The 18,777-nt window shown below is 49.9% G+C and overlaps 1 protein-coding gene across 2 annotated transcripts in view; it reads right to left on the reverse strand.

Annotated features, from left to right (window-relative positions):
* Window positions 1-15,312, reverse strand: part of TTBK1 (tau tubulin kinase 1) — a 1,457,642-nt gene extending 1,442,330 nt beyond the window's left edge. For both annotated transcript variants that reach the window (XM_069608875.1, XM_069608874.1), the window contains exon 1: window positions 15,053-15,312. The gene's annotated coding sequence lies outside the window, so the exon portion shown is untranslated. The remainder of the gene's footprint in view (window positions 1-15,052) is intronic.
* Between the last annotated feature and the right edge of the window lie 3,465 nt (window positions 15,313-18,777).

Here is an 18,777-nt window from a genome sequence, read left to right on the forward strand (position 1 = left end):
ATGGTTTCATTCCATTAAGTAAATAGAGCAGATCTCTAGATGGATGACTCATGAAGAGGCCAAAACGGTCATCAACAGCGAAAGTGGACTTTCTATTACAGAAGTGGCAAGTACGTTTTTCTTTTTTTAATAATTTATTTTAGCCTTTAGCACCCATGTGTGCTTACTCACGAGTGCTAAAGTTGACAAGAGGGAGCGGGGGGGGGGGTGGGGAGGTGAACAAAGGAAGCACAGGTTGAGGGTCGGCAGCACTGGAGGAGCTCGCAGCACCTGCTTAAACCCGAGAATACAGGCTGCGTACCAAGCTCCCCGATGACTAGCGCCCCCGCCCAGGGTGCTATTGGCGATCACAAACAACGGAAAATCGATACTTTCTCAGTCACTAATTCATGTAAATAGGAAGTAAAAAGAATTCAGAAGTGTCATTTCACTAGCTACATTATTATTTTCAAAGAAATTCTCCTTTTGGAGGATAAAAAAAAGGAGGGTTCTGGGGTTCTCCTCGCCTCCAGAGTAATTGTGTTGCGTACAACAACACTATCTAGGAATTGCGGAATTGGATGGAAGAAGGCGCTGAACGTATCTTTTTTGGTGCCTTTAGAAATAAAAAAAAACATTTTTAGATTTTCCTCAGATATAATAAAACACTTCACAGGAAGGGAAAACAGATTTCTTTGTATAAAATCAGCAGTGCCCAGAAAGGGAACGGGAACGGCAAAAAGCAGAATTTCTAGCGATGAAATACATTAAAAACCGGTTTTCTTCACTCTGGAAAGTGTCAGGGTTGGTACTTCAGTTCTGGAGAGGACGCTCAGCTTGAAGGGGCAGCGCTTAGAAACCCTTCTCACCAAATAATGTTCTACTCTATAATATATTCATACCCCCAGCTTTGGAATCTTCCTCCAGGTCTGAAATGGAGCGAAGTGTGCGACAGGGTATGAAAAAGTGTAGTTGCTGCGTAGTAGTTGTATTCTAAAAGGTAGCAACTCCCATATGCCCCCCTGCAATGCCCCCTGCTCAGGCCCAAGTGAAACCTCCATTACTTCTTTAGGGCAGCACAAGGCATGCTGGGTTACCACCGAGAGGCGGTCAGGGTGGCAGGACAAGTCGGACGGTCGAGCATCTATGTTTGGATGGTGCTGCGTGTGCCTCCGTCAGTTTCTGGCTGCGACACACAACGTTATTCCCACATGCTCTTCTTCCACCTTACACTACACACACAAATCCGCGGCACTCGGTTGCCACAGTCCTAGCCGCTAGCACATCAACACTAACTGAGCCACGACTAAGCTCTCCTCTTTAGCGGTACGCCACTCCTAGACCCGCGTAGCTAAGCAGACCCAAAGCGCTGTCGTCTATCAGAGCTTGGGCTCGTTCCTTCTGATAACGCCCTCCCAAGTGTCACCACCAGACGGTCACTCAGCTCTCGGGTACTTCCGACCTGCACCCATCAACACCACAGATTTCGCCTCTGCCTCTCCTTCGATCCCACTAGCAGCCGCCCCCCACACTTTTCTTACAGAGCCACGAGCAGTGAGGCCAACAAACATGGAAGCCGCGTGCTATATCAGACCGCGTTGCATTCTGTCACACGTTGTGCAACGAGAGCAGGGAGGGTGGGCTGCACAGGCACTCCACTGCGTTAGCTCCGTCTCAAGCAGGGGTGCCTCCAGATTGCACAATGGCAAGGCGGTGGCTTCTCGCCACTTAAGGATAAACGGCGTGCTCAAATCCCAACACATACACATGCCTCCTAAACACTGCGGATAGGAACATTTGCCTGCAGCCCCCAGGAGTGTGTGCACTAAACAGTGTCCTTTGTTAGCTTGGGCACCTAGTCATCCTCCAGCTGTTCATGTATTTATTTATACCGCGCCGCAGCCCACAGGTTTGCACCTTTTTGTGGTCACCCGGCCCCCTTCTGTGTTTTCTGCGAGCGAGGCTGCACAGTTCATATTATCGGCAGGCTCATAGACACATTCAATAAATAAAGGCCCTGCTGTTAGGGGCGCAGGTGCACGTGCACGTGCATGAAAGACACCCCAGTGGCAGCCCTGGGATGCCTTCATCTGGGCAGCGTTCAGGCCTTCCATCCGCGCCGCATTCAGGCAACAGATGCGCGCCTTCTCAGCAACCATGCGCGCCTCCAGGCACTAGATGAGCCGAGGCACAGTGGAAGGGAAAAGTTGGGAGGTGTGAGGAAAAGAATGAAAGTAGGAGAAGGGGTAACAAAAGGAACTAGTGGGTAGGGAGAGGAAAGGGAAAGCGGACAAGAGGTCACGACAGGGCTTTAAGTGAGCTGGGGCTGCCGTGGCAGAACCCCAGCCGGCTCTGACAATTGTGTTGGAGACAGAGACTGGAGCCGTGCCGGGGCTCCTGAATGTCCCCTGCTACCCCAGCCCACTAGAAGCCAAGGCTTTTTTTCTAAGCCTTTTAGGGCGCCAGTGGTCGCCTCTGTTGTTTTGTCCTTGGACTATTTCAAATCTCTTTACCCGACATAACCTTCTCATCTGATCCGGCGTCTTCAGGTGCTGCAGAATTCTGCTGCTAGTGTAGCCACTTGGACGTCTGGCCGCTCTCATGTTACCCCGGTACTTCGTCAGTTGCACTGGCTTCCTGTGGATAAGCGCATTCCTTTCAAATCTTTGTGCCTGATCCCTCGTGCGTTTTATCGTACGTACGGGACGGAAGATCTACAGGCTAAATTCCACCCCTATGTTCCTGCACGGGCCCTTCGCTCTGCTGAGGCCTGTTTGGTTCCTATTGCTTGTGTGAAAAATTCTCCGATTGGTGGTCGAGCGTTCTCTATTGCAGCTGCTAGATTGTGAAACTTTCTCCCGATGCTTCTCCAGACTATGGAGAACCACCGGTCATTTAGGTGGTTTCTGAAATCCGCTTTGTTCTGTCTTTTCTGGCTCATTTTTTTTTGCTTGCTCCCACTTGCCTGCTGTTAACGCCACAAAGCCTTTGGGCGGATGCTACGCTCTACAAATTCACATAACATAAAGCCTGACGCTCTCAGATCTACGCGAGAGCTACAGGCTTTAGGAAAAAGCCTTGCGTGCCTTTTCATTTGGGCACTAACCCCCTGCAGGGCACCCCTTTCATTACAAATGCAGGGATCATCCACCATCCACGAGGGGGATGATTGAGGCAAAGGGGTGCCTGGCAGGGGGTCGGTGCCACAATTCGGTGGCAACACTTAATCGATTTGAATGGCGATTGTTAGGCCACGGTCCTTTAACAAAATCAAGCCAAGCCGGGGCTCTTCCGGAGATGTGACCTAACCGGCGGCATTCAGCTGAGGCAAGTGCTGCCTCATAAATGTAGTGCCGACAACCTGCCAGACCACGCCCCCCTAAGAGCACAGCTCGATTTGGCAGGCCACGACATAACCTAAATGCAAAGGCGTCCCAGGAGGTGACAAATGAAGGCATTTGCCCCCTACTCCCATTTGCTCCTTTGCCCCCTCCCCTAATTAAGGCCCTGCCCTCCCCTCTCTGGCAAGATGCTCCTTTAACCAGCAGCCAAACAGTGGTTTGTGCATCCCCTTGGCTCTTTCTTCTGAACTGATGCCGAGGCCACGGGCACAGATGACCATTAAGGTGGGTGCCATGTGCGCATGGGGGTTGCCACATGCTGGGCACACTACTGCTTTCCAAACGCCCAGCTCACCATGCCATAGAAACTGCACCAAAAAGAACAAAAGGACTAAGTGCTTCTTAAATTCAAATCCACCAGTTTTATTTCACCTGTGTTTCATTTTTTCAGACCCCCCCCCCCAACTAAGGCTTGGTGGTTTTGGGGCCCCTTCCTTTGAGTTTTATCACGGGATATACTATAGGATATATATAGATCTTCCACTGAACGTGGCCAGACTGGCACGCTGCACTCACTTGGGGCACAGAAGACAGAGATGAAGATAGTTTCACACCCAGGTCCTTGACCACCTTCTGTTACGCTCACCTGGTATCCACAGGGATGCCACCCAGCTGGGTTACTCGCTGGTATGCTTCTCAGCTTTGCCCTGATGTGGTCTGCGGGGAAGGTTGTGCCTGAAAATACAGGAGGACTGTGTTCAAGACTGACCGACTGGGGTAAGTATCCTCCCTCCACCCCCGTATGATTTCAGTCCCTCTGGCGCCCTCTCCTCACCTTGTGGTAGAATTAGGCGTGCTCTCCATCCTGCCTTCTTTGCAGGGGCACCTTGTCTTTCATGGGCGAGTGCGGTCCAGTTACTTCACTGACGCCGGCCCGTTTGATATTGTTCAGGTAGGTCTTATTGCTGTTCTTTAGTTTTGTTGCTATCCTGCATGCCTTTCTTTGTTTAAAAATGTCTTTTTTCTCCCTTAGGTATGCGGAGCTTCAGCGCGGCGAACTGGCTTGGTTGAGCCCCGCTGGTAAATGATGGCGCATTAAGAGCGCTGTGATGCGGTAAGTAAGCGCTATGCGCAGCGCTGCAAAGTCTTGCCTTTGCTAACCTGTGTTTTCCTTCCTTGTAGGTCGCGGTGTTCTTCAGCGCGAGTGGAATGTCCGGAGTGGTGCCAGCCGAGAGGCGACCAGCTAGGTAAGCCTTTTGAGCAGTTCGTAATTTGTAAATGCCTCTACTGCTTTCTTTAATGTTGCCTCTATCTACCTCTTTCAGGTCGTTCTGTCCGGGAGGCGTGCAGATTCGAGGAAGCTGTTCTCAGTAGCTGCGAGTGTTTAAAGATGAAGACTGCAGGTAAGATGCTGCTGCTAATGATGTTCCTTTTGTCTCCTTGCAGGTTCTGCTTCTCCGAGGTTCGAGGGAATAGCTGGACACGGTGAGCGCCACGTTGCAAGCTGCAAAGTAACGTGAAGCGTGTTGTCTTGCTCGGGTGTGGTTTAAATAGCCCCAACAAAATAGTCCAGGTAAAGTAGTCTCTAGGCTACCACACTCAAAACACTAGACCGCATAGCTTGGTTCTTAGGAACCAAGCTATGTGGATGCCTCCATGTTGGCTGACAATACAAAAAAGTAGTTCCCAAGCACATGTTTTTCATGGTGTATGAGCCTGGCGCCATAGGCGCCAGCACTGGCCCCATGAGGGCTTTCGAAGAGGATGCCAGGCTCTAGAGGCCCGAGTCCTGACTCCACCTAGCCAATGGGTTTGCCAGAGGGGGTTTTGGGCGAGGGTTGTGACACCTGCATAGCCGCCACTGGAGCCGTAGAGGCAAAGGAAGAAAACATATTACTTTCCGCCAAATCTGGCCAGACTGGCACACTGCACTCACTTGGGGCGCAGAAGGCAGAGATGAAAGTAGTTTCACACCAAAGTCCTTGATCGCAGAGACAGGGGCAGGCAAAGGGCCGATGGCACAAAGCCGACGACCATTAGGCAGTTGCAGATGGAGGGCCGACAACCATTACCTCAGTCTTGTCCCTGTTCAGCTTGAGCCATTTGTCGCCCATCCAACCATCCACCGCCTCCAGGCAACCCCTCCGCTGAGACACAGTATCCTGATGAACAAGATTAAGACTGGCAATAATGTGCGTGTCATCAGCATCGGAGGACAGACTCCTGGAGTCACTATGTGACTTTAAAGCCAATACTGTTTCCGTTCCAGCCACACTGACACTCATTTAGGGTGCAGAGCCAGAAACTGAAAACTGAAAACATTTCTATGGGGGCAAATTGAGGTTCTTACCCCCATTGCTGAAGAACTAAGGAGGCAATTGCCCTCTTTCCCCTCTGTACTTTGCGCCTCTTCTGTTAAACTGACTGTCTTCGACTGCATGTAATTTGAAGATTATCTGGGAGTGATGTCTATTCTGCTAAACACCATCTTTAATTTACTATATATCATTTGAGGATGAGCCAGGAGGGATGTCTGTTTCAGTTAAGTCTGTGGCCTCTTGCTGAGTGCATACTATTAGGTGGTTGAACTTGGAACAATGCCTTCCCATTAATTCTTGCTTGTTTGCACAGCATGCATAACAACAAGCTGCATGCCTCCATCAAACAATGACTAAGAGCAGGCGACTGTTTTGTGTATAAACCAGTGGGAAGGTCAAAAACCGCTCAAATCAGCGCTTGTCGGTGTGCGATGCTAAACCAGCTATCATCTCATTGCATTCTGGTATTTATAGACCTGGCTTTCTAGTCTGAAACTAAAACTACAATTGCTGGCTAAGAATACTGAAGGGAGAGTGCTGAAAGCAAGGTCTTGAACACCCGAGCCCTTATGGGAACGCTAGAGCTTTCTTTCTGCATAATATTATGTAATGTGTACAGAAGCAGCCGTGGGCTAGTCCTCGCCCCTTTAGCCAATCCTCCAGACTGTTTGGATATTTCCAGGGCTAAAAAGGGACTGGCGAAATGTGTCTCACTAACATAGTTAGGACTCACTCGAGTCGATTGCCGCTGTCCACACTAACACACAACTTCGATTGCCGCTGTCCACACTAACACACAACTACAGACCTTGCTGCACAGGCAGGATTATTGCAAGTACCTCCCACTCTATCCAAAACAGAGAAAATGTGTCTCAGTGACATGTAGTTTGTGCTCACGCGAGTCGATTGCTGCTTCCCCCACTGACGCACAACTACAGACCGTGCTGCACAGGCGGGTGACATGCAGTTATGCGCTCGCACGAGTCGATTGCTGCTTCCCCCACTGACGCACAACTACAGACCGTGCTGCACCGGCGGGTGACATGCAGTTATGTGCTTGCTCGAGTGGATTGCTGCTGCCCACACTGACGCACAACTACAGACCGTGCTGCACAGGCGGGTCACATGCAGTTATGCGCTCGCTCGAGTCGATTGCTGATGCCCACACTGACGCACAACTACAGACCTTGCTGCACAGGGGGGTGAGATGCACTTATGTGCTCGCTCGAGTCGATTGCTGATGCCCACACTGACGCACAACTACAGACCTTGCTGCACAGGCAGGGATATGGAAAGTACCTCTCTCTCTATCCGAAACAGAGAAAATGGGCTTCAGTGCAGCACAGAATAGGTTAGGTACAACAAAGGCAAGCTACACCTCAGCCTACACCTTACCCTTCCCGCCCTCTTACTCCCTCTGCCCTCATTCACCTCACCCGCCTTTTTTGTCATTTCAATATTTGGCAACATTATTTTTCCATGCCTAGCTGACCAATTTACGCCCAAAGTGTAACCTTAGCAATGTGTATGCTCGAATGACGCGGAGTAATTTTTCCTTCCAGGGAGGAGCTCAGTATTCCATGTGAACCAGTCAGGGCTAAAGTGTGAAAGATGACCCTTCAGTGTTTAGCAGGAGCCAGTGTAGTGATTGCAGTGCAGCAGTGCCATGGGAAGAAGTTTTTAAACCAAGGATAACCGGCACCATGATTTCAGACTAATTAAGCCTTCACCTCTGACATCTGTGTGAAAGCTCAAGGCACACATTTGAATTATGCCAGAGTCGACTCAGCCCTTCATCTTTCAGAAGTTGATACATTAAGTACCTGCAAGATCCCCCCCCCCCATTTCCTGGCAACCCCCCACAAATGGCCATCAACCAGTCTTCAGAAAAACTCTCAAAACCTATCAGTTCACTAGAGGGTAACAAAGTAGCCTGGCACCCCCCCCCCCCCCCAGCCCCCCGCTGGGTGGACCAGTCACAATGTGGAACCTCTACCTATTGCTCCAGATACGATTTTGAAGTGGGAGTATTTTACTCCCTATTTTTTAAATTTGGGAGTAAAATTATTTTTAGGGAGTAAAAATGTGAGTCCAATTCCCAATGGGAGTATTTTATAAGCGAGTAGTAAATATGCTTTAACTGAAAAACGGAAATGTGTTTGTAAGAATGATTCCTTTGCACACCTAGTTATTCCTCCACATTAAAAGATACCTGTTCACCTCTTACAATTATGCAGTAATAGTGGTACTTTCTTCCTGTGGTACTACGTGCACTACTGGCCCAAACATATCCATGGAGCTGTGAGGGGGAAAGCAGGGGCGCAAGGTCCTACGTGTCTGTTTTTTTATTTTTTGTTGGGAGTGTTTTTACTGGCTATTTAACAACATAGTAGCCATCGCAAATCTGGACACAGACCGATCAGAGCCAGTGGCGCCCCCAGACATTTTTCATAGGGGGTGGCCTGATGAGGCTCCCCTTGGCCAACCCTGGGTGGCGCCTCTGATCAGCCTTCACAAACAGGACGAAGTAGAGCCTGACCCAGTCGGGTCAGCCTCACGGACATGCGCAACACACCTGTGCACAACACTTAAATCAAGAACACCTTGGAGATCGTAATCCAGGTCAGTCTCCCCGATTATTTTCCTCATCACCAACACCCGCAATCCTCGTAAAATGGAACCCAGACCAGTAACAAGAACTCTGCATGGGTAACTACGCAGCCTGAACTATAGTGACGCAGAATAACCTTAACCTTCTAAGAGAACTCCACAGAAAACCTCCCCCTGTCACTCTACTTGCACCTTGAAACCACATGCCTGCAAACCCCCCTCAACCAAAGGAACCTTGGGGGGGGTGGCTGAAAGCCCCTTTGCGCTACATCCTTGGCTCTATCACATGCTGTGCTCTGCCCAGTGCCCCAGCACTGCCACCTACAAGGTCTTCAGCTTTCCTTCTGGCAGAAGCCATACCCAAGTGTCAATGCCACACACCACATAGAACCACAGCCATGCCAGCACCTGGGTACTTCTCAGCCACATGTTCACTGCCTGGCTTTCCCTTACTACCAGCCCGCTTGATTTTGGCAAAACCAAATGGCACCACAAATTTCAGAGGTGTGCCATACAGGACCAATTACATTATGTTACATTTCTGTTAACTTGGGTCATAGTAACACTTATTGGAGTACTCATATGAGGGAGGGGTCTGCCATGAACACTAGCTAAGAACCTGATATTATGATTGGACAACTTGAAATAATGACTCAGAGTTTGATGGAACATTCTTATGGATGGTTTGTTTAAAAAGCTGAGTGTGCACTTTAAGCAAAACAGTTGCAGGTCATGTTGACATTGTAATATGTAAGTGTGGCTGGGGGGCCATAACGGGTGCTGTGGGCTGGGCCGATTAAAGGGAAGAGTGGTGGGGTAACGTAGAGGAGGGGTAAGAAGGGATTGAGGAAATGAGGGTCATAGAGTGGGTGACGAAAGGGCGGACGAGTGGGTGACGAAAGGGCGGACGAGTGGGTGACGAAAGGGCGGACGAGTGAGTAAATGATGTCTGAGAATTGGAATAGGAGGGGTGACCTGGGGCGGGGAAAGGGGTGTTCAGAAAGTGTGCTAGGAATGTTCGGGGGGGACCGGCGAAAGCATGTCAAGCGCCCCCTTGTGGTGTGGCCCAGCCTGTATACAGCATCCTTCCCATGTGGATATAGGATCACAATGACAGTGCTTAGAAGCCGGGGGAATGCGGCATGAAGCGCTACTAAAACCCTAATGTTGTTATTATGGGGAAGAGGGCCTTAGAGGTCTGGTGCCGTACAGTGGCAAGAGCTGTTAGGAAGGCATATACCCCCTCCGCACCCCCCCCCCCCCCGAAGTGAGAGCAAAGACTGCGTAATCTGAGCGACCGTGCACAGCTGTCACTGCAATTTGACCTGCCGTCTCGATGCTGGGAAGGGTCACATTTCGAATCTGCCCCTTGGGGCCCGGGCACGCTGGCGGCCAGTCATTCTGCGTGCAGGCTGCCACACGCAGTAGACAGGCAGACCCTTTATCAACACATAAAGTGTCCACTTTTTGCCAGAAAAGAAACATGTTAGTCCCGTCCTAGCATTGAAATGGCGGGCACGTGCCCGCCACCGTCCTTCCGAAGCTTGCAGGAGAGGGAACGAGCTCTCCCGCTGCTGAAATCAGGGGGAGTATTTACTGGGTAGTTTCAGATAAGCACGAATCTAACACACCGTAGGGCAGCCCCGCACAAATCCCACAAGCACCCCGATAACACATCTTCACCGAAAGAAACATGAATGGGATAAAATTGTGTTATTATGTAGTGCTGCGTGCCATACTCATTCAGCTTCGAGGCGCTATAGTAGCAGTCGTTATTTCCGTGCCATGTCTGCATGGTATGGAATGGATGCATAATTCTTAATTGAATGTCCGCTATTTGCACAATATTGGACGGCCATAAATATAACCAGACCGGGTGATCACTTCAAAAGTGCAAAGGCTTCTATTGCTTCTAGCGCCAACCTAGCCCAGGAGCAGCGGGGCGCTCTGCACCGGGGGGTGGGGGGGTGCCATCGCTGGGCTTGGGATGCTGTACTTTACCCGGTGCTTTACCCTCCTCAGCTTCCGAAGAAGTTCCATTGATTAACAAGTTCGGTTGTTTGCAATTAATGCCTTTGTTTTTTCAAGTAAATTTATCTTTTTGCAACAACATGCTTACACCGCGAGGTTGACGAAATGTATAGCAAGCACCCTTTGCATCGGAGGTCTCCGGCCTTTGCGCGCCCCCCCCCCCATAGAGGTCTTGGACTACAACTCCCTGCACCCCAGACAAGCATAGTCAATGGTGACTGATGATGGGTGTGGTAGTCCTAACCACCTACAGAGCTGGAGGGTTCAGGCCAGGGCTGTGCACCCATAGGATGTGCAGGTGCCTACTTCGGTGTGAAGAGCTGCATTATATGATGGTACCAGGCACTGGTTGGCATTGGCACAAGTGTGGGAAAAAGGAGTAGTGGAATTAGGCTGCCTGCGGGCCTGCCCCTGCTCCCCACAAACCCCATCGCCACGCCCCCTCAAGTGCAGTGCAAGTTTGAACCTCTTCCTACACTTTTATTTTAAAACGAAACACATAAAAAACACAATAAAGTATAGGAACAGTAAAACTGAAAAAATAAAAGCAGAGGACATCGCTCCCACGCACCCGCGCCCACTTCGGTCACCCTTGGCAGGTTGGCACTGCCCTGCCTTCTCTCTGGACAGTCTTCTTTGGGGAGACCTCCAAGTGGGGCCAATCTCAGGCTGGCACCGCAAAGGGGCACACTTAGAGCTGGCATCTGTCAAGGAGCGAATAATATCCAAGCCTAGACTTCGCCTAAAGAAAATGTTTATCCTCCAACTGTTTGATCAGGAACATGTAGGGGACATGCGGGGGAACATGCAGGGGAACATGGAGGGGAACACGTGTAATGATCGCAATAGGAACCAGGCGAGCTACCCCAACCTGCCTTGGAGAGACTTAGGCTGGTGTATCTTTGCATTCCGGTTCGTGTAGTTTTGATTTTGAATTATAAAATGAGAGACTGAAGGAACAGAGAGCAAAGAAGAACACACAGGCTTTGCTACTCACATCTAACATGGGAAAACGTATGAATGAGCCGACTTAAATTCCTCATAAAATGCAGACATTGCTGCCCTAAACGTGCATCTTTTAAGGGTTATGTTTTACGCATAATCAAATCCCACGGACCCGGAAGTAGGAGTGATTTTTTTCTTCGATTCGAACCTGTGCATTGCCATGCTTCCAAGATAAGCACGTTGCCCCTGAGCGATCTGATGAAGCTTCCCCTTAATGATCCTCAACATGCATCTGCCCACTTCTGGGGGACGTTTGATACCCCCTGTCTACACCCCCCAAACCCTTCCTTTTTTGACCTTAGTGTGAAAAGACTTTCTTCTCCGGGCACTAGGCCTGTTCACCTGCCCACGATAAACATGTTTCAGCGCATGTGCAAAATTCTCTCTGCTTTCTCTGTATTATAAAGCGCACTGAGGCCATACAAATGGGGAACGAGCGCTATATAAATAACCAAATACAATAAAATAACACTAGCATGAGGGTTGCGGGGCGGGCTTTTGTACATTTACATGCTTAAGAGTTAGTAATTCATCTTTGTTTCTTTACTATAAAAGAAATATTTTACACAGAAGTGCTGCCTTTGAAGCGCTTATAATTAAAAGACCCAATACGAGATTATAGCAGTAAATTACTAGGAAAATGCAGGCCTCTTCAGGGGCACTGAAGAAGGGCAATCGGGGCTAGTGCACACCATGGTCTCTCGACTGTCACTGGCGGACCAGCCATTTCTATTTGTCTTTGATTTCTATAGCGCTTAACGCCTAAGCGCTATGCATACACAAAACAAGACTGTACAGAGGGTGCCCAACGTAAACATCAAACCAACAGATCAGTCAGAGAGGAGACAGGCTTTGAGTCGGGTTTTGAACAGGGGAAAGGAGGACACATGTGCCGAAGGCATGTGCCTCTGAAACCTACAACACCCGAATGCACAAGTCCTTAATCCAAGGCAACTATAACGCAGAACATGCATTCATCCACACTGAGGGCCTGATTCTGAGCGTGTGGTAAAGTGCGCGTGGAAAGCCGACATTCTCCCCTCTGGTTTCCAGCACCATCATTCTGAGGTGGGTGGAAATATTGGAGGGCAGATGTCTGCTCCCGAGCAGCAAAAGCTGCTAAAATCACGCGCTGCTGGGGGAACACGTGCTCTGGTGGCCTTACAAGCATTTCTTTCAAGACTGCCACTTTTTTAAATTGAGAACGTTTTCTTAAACTTTCATTAAACTAGAAAAGTGGTGCTGCAGTCGAAGAAATGCTAGGTTTATAACGGGGGAAAGCGTGCAGTGGAGTTTAAGGGAACCTCAGAGGTGTCATATTAGAACTCCTTTTATTGACATGGTAAAACAGTGCTGCTGGGAGGAGTATCCCCGCCATGTGGCTGCCCGGCATTCCTCATGGTTGCCAGGGATGTTGTCAAGCCACTAATCAGGCGCATGCAGAAGCCGAGGCTTTCATGTCCCTGCAGCACATTCTTTCCCAGTCAGTATATGGTGCAGTTAAGAAAAGTGTTGTTCCGGCTTGGAGCAACACATTTCGATTTTTACACGGACCTCTGAATCAGGCCCCTAGTGAGCCTTGCCCGGGCGGAACTGACATATTTGCCAGCGTGCACGCTGTCAGGGCTCGCTGACTCCCAGAAGGGGTAGGGGGGCGAATATATTATCCTGGATCAGGTGTCAGTAAGTCGCTCCGTGCTGTTTTCGTCTTTACAATGCATATTGGTACTTGTGGTTCTTTACTCAGAAGGGCAAGTGGAAAACTACAGTCACCAGAATGCAACGAGGAAAAGCAGGTTTGGACGAGTTACTCCGACTCAGGCCAGCCACTCACATCTGACATGGGGCCCCTAACTGTCACTGGACACGCTAGTCACGCCTCACCTTGGGCAGTGTGAGCTCTCTGGTGGCTGAGAGCTGATACCGTGCACCGGAATACATGCCAACATGCTCCAGTGTCATTCAGCCCTGGTTTTTTCCTTTGCATTCTGGGAGCTGTAAGCCTGGTTTTATCAGGGCAAACGCAAAACTACAAGTCGCAAAATATATATCTATATGTAACGGCAAACGAGACCAAAAATAAATACAATTATTGGACAACATGGAAACATAGCAGAGAGTTATTTTAATCAGAGCCATTGAACTCAAACTCCCAGATTCCACAGGAATGAGTTCAGATTTCGTGATGAGAGTGGGAATTGCAATAAAGTCAACAGGGCGTCAAAAATCACCAAAGGTTTGCCAAAAAGCAAGAACCACACCCAACGCCCGATAGCAAATGCTGTGTTCCATACCAAGGACTGAGACTCACATCCAATGACTGACAGCACATTGGATACACCCCAACATTCCCCCTTCCCCAATCCATTCACGAGGCAATAGTTCAGTTTTACATGAAAATGTAAAAGTGGGTTAGTGACTGCCGAATGGAATAATGTTGGTCTGGCATGTATGGCTTTGTTATGGAAGGTTCACGCACATACAATAGATGAGACCACCTGTGACATGCATGACAATATTATCCATACAATTCGAGACACTAGTCCAGTCCTGGTTTTAACTTTGCATTCTCAGGCTTGTAGTGCTGGGTTTATGATAGGGAATTCCAAGACCTGGACTCCAAGCTGGAGAATGCAGTTAAAACCAGGACTGGCCTAACCTCTCCCAAATGGAATGCATAATGTTGGCATGTATGCAGAGGCCCATGTTTCAGGTTGCAGTGCGGGGCCAGGGTGAGGCTATGCTAATTGGTGCGACTATAACCTGGGAACATTTCCATTTGCTGAAACCGAGATTTGGCCGTCAATAATCTGACAGACACTCGCAGGCTCGGCCTAGACTGCAAAGGGCAGTCCACCCCTGACTGCCACGCTACACAACACACAGCTCTCGCCTGGGGAGCCGTGTGTTGTGTGGGGTGACTTTCTCACGCCGTGCCCGCCCAGGCCTCGCCAGCAGAGCCCTCAATGCTCCCAGTTTCATGCCCGAGGAAGTCACCTAGCTCTGTCGTTTCCTAGCATGGTGGGGGTTTGTGGTTATACGTTTAAAATGGAAAAGACAACACTAACACAAAGAACAGTATTGCACGAGAAATATCGCTCCTGGCTGAGCGTTTAGTGTTGCTTTTCCTCCCGAGGCAGCAGCGGGGCTCCTGCAACGAAGATGCAGGACGGGGGGTGACTGAGCCCGCCGCCACAGCCTGGCTCGGCCCCCAGTCTTACTTCCTGTCTGTGTACTTATGCACACTCAAGGCCCCGGGGCGCGCCCGTGAACGCTGCAGCCCCGCAGGGACCGCCACACGCCTTCCCCTGCCTTTTCTTTCCCCACTTAACCCTCATTCACGTGACGCCATCTTGCCTCCGCAGGACGCCGCAGTCCCGGAACTACAACCCCCGTCAGGCTCCCGGAGCCCGGCTATTCTACCGCCGCGTGGTGGCGCCTCCAAATCCCGGCCTGCTCTGCGGCGATCGATCAGCCAATCCCCGGGCTCCGCTGACCGGCGCACTCCCAACACTACAACTCCCGGCGTGCGCCGCTCCTCCCTGACAGCTGCAGAGCCGCAGAAGACCTCACTTCCCGGCGGGCTCCGCGCGCCCCGCACGCTGCATGCGGGCGCAGCCCCGAGTCGCGGCGCGCTGGGAGATGTAGTCTCCCGGGCGCTCTGCGGCGGTTCAGGATGCGGGTTCCCCAGTTTGGGTCACTGCGGAGGTCTGGGGGGTGACTACAGGGGCCTCCCCGGTTTCCCCACCCCCACGCCCGGTGCCTTACCTTTGTCGCTGCGGCTGCCCCCGAGACGCCGGCGGGGCATGGCTCCTCCGCAGTGCGGGGGGCGGGTCAGCGCCGGCTCTTGGGTGCGGCTCCTCCTCTCCCTGCAGATGCATGCCCCCCCAACATCATGTCACCCGCAGGTGGGCTCTCCCTGCACCGGTCCCGGGCCCCAGCGCTCCGGCTACGGCAGAGGAGGAGAGCAGCGAGCCAGAGAGAGCGGAGGGGCGGGATACTCCCACAATGCACCGGGGCCAAGGGAGGAGGAGGTAGCAGCATCAGCACCAGGGGCTGGGACAGCACAGGAGGGAGGGGAGGGGGAGACTCCCAATGCTCCAGGCAAGGAGCAGTGACATCACACACTGCAAAGGCGAGGGTGGCACGCTGCCGCGGTGGTGCACACAGGACGAGCTGCTGCTGCTGTGACATCATTCACTGCACACCACAAGGGATGCATTGCATGTCACCTCGTTACACATACACCAGAGAGCCACGGCTCCATGTATTACAACAGAAAGGGGACACTCGCACAGTTTACCAGGGCCCATAGCTCACTCATTGCAAAAGAGAGTGACAGAGGTGTGTGCTCCCACAATACACTGCAGGCTAGGTCTGGAAAAGACCCGGGGCTACGCTGATGTCGGAACTGTTGGGACTGGGGGCTAGCTAGTCTTTTGTCTGTAGCCCCTGAGATTCTATCCGGGGCTACAACCAAAAGACCAGGGGCTATAGCCCCCCCCCCCTAGCAACGCCCCTGCACTGCACCCAGAGCTGTTACTTCATTTACTGCAAAACACAGGGACATGTGTATAGCCCAAACAGGCCAAGAGCTGTGACATCACTCACTGCAAAGGGGGAGTGGCACGCTGCCGCAGTGCACACAGCGAGCTGCACACTGCACTGTACACAGGAGGACATGCTTCCACAGGACACCACCAGAGCAAGGGCGTAGCACTCGTTCAGCACATCATGCAGTGTTTCGCACTGTCCACGGGATGAGGGGTAGTTCGGGGAGTGGTCAGTTATGTGTATTATGGGCCCGAACTCGTGTTTTTAAATAAAAACTGCAGACAAAAACTGGACCTCAGAGACTTCACACCTCATATGACAAGGAGGTTTGTGAGAGAGCGCGAGAAAAAGAGAAACAAGAGGAGGGGAGATAAAGGCTGAGTTTACACCAGGATGCACTTTATTGTACAATGCAGAGGACCTGGGTGGGGGCCACAACAATATCCAGAAGGGCTGCATCTGGCCCGCGGGTCATATGTTATCATACTTGCCAACCCTACCATTAAAAAAAAATGTTTTGGCCTGGCTGCCTGAGGCCTGGCACAGCATGATCAGCATCCTGATATATGAAATATTTGATTTGTCAAGGGCATGAAAGGCGTCAGGGCCTTTCAACCTTTTAGTTGAAAGTGGTCATGAGCCTGAGGGAGGCCCCCAGAAACTGCTGCATGTTGCTAGTCAGCAGTTGTATAACACAGCAATATATTTTTCTCATATATTACATTTGTTCTGGGGCTTGCCTCACAAGCTGCATTTGTGGGTGTCCTTGCTGTCGTCACTTCCCTTGGGGTATACAGAAGTGTTATCACCTTGATGTCTTTTCACACAGGATCCTCCACAGCAGGCACGTGTTCAAATAGAAGCATTTGTAGCTTTTCAGTGAGCATTTTGTGTTTCAGCTCCCTGCTGGCTGGCCATCTCGTGATTATCAGCGGGTATGTTTGAAGAGGAAAATATGTGTTAATGAGGAAGAAGCTGGCCACACTGCTCACAGCTCATGTGTTAATGAGGAAGATGGCCACACTGCTCACAGCTCATGCGTTAATGAGGAAGATGCTGGTCACTGCTCACAGCTCATGCGTTAATGAGGAAGAAGCTGGTCACACTGCTCACAGCTCATGCGTTAATGAGGAAGAAGCTGGCCACACTGCTCACCGCTCATGCGTTAATGAGGAAGAAGCTGGCCACACTGCTCACCGCTCATGCGTTAATGAGGAAGAAGCTGGCCACACTGCTCACAGCTCATGCGTTAATGAGGAAGAAGCTGGCCACACTGCTCACAGCTCATGCGTTAATGAGGAAGAAGCTGGCCACACTGCTCACAGCTCATGCGTTAATGAGGAAGAAGCTGGCCACACTGCTCACAGCTCATGCGTTAATGAGGAAGATGCTGGTCACTGCTCACAGCTCATGCGTTAATGAGGAAGAATCTGGTCACACTGCTCACAGCTCATGCGTTAATGAGGAAGAAGCTGGCCACACTGCTCACCGCTCATGCGTTAATGAGGAAGAAGCTGGCCACACTGCTCACAGCTCATGCGTTAATGAGGAAGAAGCTGGCCACACTGCTCACAGCTCATGCGTTAATGAGGAAGAAGCTGGCCACACTGCTCACAGCTCATGCGTTAATGAGGAAGAATCTGGTCACACTGCTCACAGCTCATGCGTTAATGAGGAAGAATCTGGCCACACTGCTCACAGCTCATGCGTTAATGAGGAAGAATCTGGTCACACTGCTCACAGCTCACTTATTGGGTACATTTCTTTCTAATGATGGGTCAGAGGATTTTTGGATAGGCCACACCAGGCAGTCTTTTCCTGGGATCTCTTCAAGGCCATATGTCACTTCAGGTCATTTTCTGTGGTGACTGAAGGCCAAAGTTCATGTGACATCATTTCCTGGGATATCATCATTATGCTAGTTACTATTTTTGAAACTTTAAGATTCCTACAGATTTTTGGTCACATAATGTTGGCATTTATGTGTTCTACACCACTGCACTATGTTCAAATAGGTATAAACAGTCCCTATAATAACATCCTACTCTACTGACAGGGATATCAATATGTATAATACAATAAAGAGTAAGATAACACGTCTTGTTTTACTTACATCCAACCCCCTTTACACAGGAACTCTATAAGGTTTTCCGGCATCACTAGTCCTGACAAAATGGACCGTCTGCTATGATTGATTAAAAAAAGTGTATAACAAATTTTTATTCAAATAATTCGAACTGAATTTAAACATAAAACACTACCCTCACCTAACACAGTGTACTAAACACTAAAAAACAGTTACTAAAACATGAAATACAAAGTTCACTTATTTGCATGACACAAAAGATATCCCATAACATAACACAAAAAAAATCTCAATGTGTCTCTAAAACAACAACCATCCCAACATGTTTCTGTTCTTCACTGCCCAGTTCGGGCGAACATTCTTCAGGGGAATTTTTTTTAAAAAAAGCATCCACTAATCTCTTCAACACCGTGCTGAAAGGGTAGATTCAAACTTCTATACAGGCAAAGGAAGGAAAGAACCTCCGAGCCTGTAAGAGTAAAAGGAAAAACTAATGAGTTCCAAAAAGAGGGAAAGGAAGTACTACAAAATGTAGAAAAAGAACATGGCATAGAGGTTATGCCACACTCACACGGGTCCCAACAGGGCACCCACAAATTTACCTTTAAATGGTGAAACTTCAAAGCGCGTCACAGGATGACAAATTCGCTGGTTTCTCGCCAAATGAGAGACCACTACTTCACAAAAGCGTCATAGTCCGCTAAAGTATCGCCACATCTAAATGAGACAGAACCAATACACAGAGACCACATGCTCTGTTATATCCAGAAAGGGGCTTCAAAATGCAATTACACATGAAAACAGGGCTCCAAATATCATAAAATAAATTACCTTCACAGATGTAGGGATCAAG

The sequence above is a fragment of the Ambystoma mexicanum genome, chromosome 4q (assembly GCF_040938575.1).
Source record: "Ambystoma mexicanum isolate Mex_15411 chromosome 4q, UKY_AmexF1_1, whole genome shotgun sequence".
In the NCBI taxonomy this organism is placed as follows: Eukaryota; Metazoa; Chordata; class Amphibia; order Caudata; family Ambystomatidae; genus Ambystoma; species Ambystoma mexicanum.